Below are 2,204 nucleotides of genomic sequence, written 5' to 3' on the forward strand. Positions count from 1 at the left end.
TCACTCTTTCAGGGATGAAGATGTTCACATCCTGGACAGAGAGGAACAATGGTTTGAGAGAGGAGTAAAGGAGGCCATCTTTGTGAAAAGAAATCGTCCATCATTAAACAGGGGTGGAGGCCTCCAGGTTCAACTGTCCCCCTCTTACAATGCTGTGATTGCTAGTATCACTCAGCCCTCTGTGAACAGTAAACAGCCATCAGGTGCTAATGATCCATTGTTAGGCTGATGGTCCTTCTTGACCATGTGATCAGCTGGTTTTGGTTGTCAGCAGCAAACTGGTTGATCCACTCTGAGAAGGTGCTATTTAAGAGACTGAGCTGAAAACAGCTCCTCAGACTGAGGAAGTCTCTCGGATAAAAAACAAAATCTTTCATCATGCTTTTAATTTTTTCATGTTTTAATCTATCCAGAGAACTTGACTTAACTTTGTTAGACACAAACCTTAGGTTTATGAAAAGTTTAAGAAAAATTTTGAACTATTTAATTAAAATAGAAATTTTAGTACATTTCCTGTGTGTGTGTGTGTGTGTGTGTGTGTGTGTGTGTGTGTGTGTGTGTGTGTGTGTGTGTGTGTGTGTGTGTGTGTGTGTGTGAGAAACAACAAAGCTCTACTGTATAGTTTACCCACACTGATGGCTAAAAGTAAACAGCCCGTTTTTAATTCTAAAATTTTATGTATTATACAAACAAACTTTCACATCTGGCCTTTACTAGGCCTTAACGTTAGGTAAGTCTTAGATCAGATGGACAACACGTTAGTCTGTGTCAATATGCATTAAACAAAACGATCAAAATGCAGAAATGGTTTCTGAAAAACTGAACTGATCCAGTTTTGGCCAAGCTCCAGCTGTCTGATAGCTTTACAGTATATATATATATATATATATATATATATATATATATATATATATATATATATATATATCCCCCACCACCCCTCTTCTTTTGACTGCTCCTTTCTTCAGGGTCACCACAGTGAACTAACTCACACAAAGTCCTGACAATTGTTTTAACGTCTGATGCCCTTCCTGACGCAATCACAGACCACCGAGCTACCACAGCCTCTGTGGAACGGAGAGCTGTTATCTAGGGTGCCCGGGAGAGCAGATGGTGGGGGTTAAAAGCCTTGTGGTGGCGGCTGTGGCTGAATGATTAGAGCAGTCGTCCTCCAATGTAAGAGTTGGCATTTCGAATCCACCAGCAGTCACATGCCGAAGTGTCCCTGGGCAAGACACTGAACCCCTCGTTGCCTCTGATGTGTGTCCCATGGTTGTATGAATGTGATAAACTCTGATTAGTCTCTTTGAGTAACTTGATCAGATAGAAAGGTGCTATATAAGTACAGTTCATTTACCAATTGCTCAAGGGCCCAGAGTTGGGCAAATGAGGGTGAAGGCAGGTGTGAGTGCTTCACCTATCCCACCCACATTTTGATGTCGTCGGCTCAGGGAGTTCAACCGGCGACCTTCCGATCACAGCCCCCCCCCCCCCACCCCATCTAGTCTCTGAACCACCACTACCCCTGTCTGATAGCTTCACATCTGACTCTAAAAGACTCTGTAATACAGAAGAGTTCATAACTGACTCAATGACTGCAAGGCCAGGACCTGTAGCTGCAAAACAAACCCAAATCATCATCATTCCGCCACTGTGCTTGACAGTTCAGGTATTTGTGCTCGTCTTTATTCTGCTCTATTTATTTTTCATCAAATGTGGCGCTGATCTTTAAAACAAGACCTTTTCTTGATTGTCCAAAAGACATTGTTCCAGAAATCTTCTTGTCTGAATGTACCGTAACTCTGCAAGTCAAAGCTCTGCTCTCATGTTCTTTTCATAGAAAAGTCTATTTTCTGTGTAACTTTTTAAACAAATCCATAATTGTCCTAGTATTTTATGTAAAAAGGAAGTAGAAAAGGTGCACTTGGATTTATCACTGTGTCCTAGCAATTTTACATTTGTTTTTGTTAAATTATTGAAGATACAAAGAGAAATTTGTCTTTGAAAATGATAAATGATGTATTATGTCATAATTAGAATTATAAGACCAAAGGTTTTCCATGAATGTAGATTGTCACCACATATTCTAATTTCTTTATTGGTGTCACATTTTTAATCTTCTGATTTTCTCAGCTTTCTGTTGAAACCTTTAATCAAAATGGTGTTAGGAAACATGTTTTTTAGACACATAAATGGTAAATGGA

The 2,204-nt window shown here is 39.7% G+C and overlaps 1 protein-coding gene across 1 annotated transcript in view; it reads left to right on the plus strand.

Annotated features, from left to right (window-relative positions):
• Positions 1-2,204, plus strand: part of wwc3 (WWC family member 3) — an 84,002-nt gene that overhangs the window by 4,790 nt on the left and 77,008 nt on the right. The window lies entirely within an intron of this gene.

This window comes from Nematolebias whitei, chromosome 3 (genome assembly GCF_014905685.2).
Source record: "Nematolebias whitei isolate Nwh7 chromosome 3, NemWhi1, whole genome shotgun sequence".
Classification (NCBI taxonomy): Eukaryota; Metazoa; Chordata; class Actinopteri; order Cyprinodontiformes; family Rivulidae; genus Nematolebias; species Nematolebias whitei.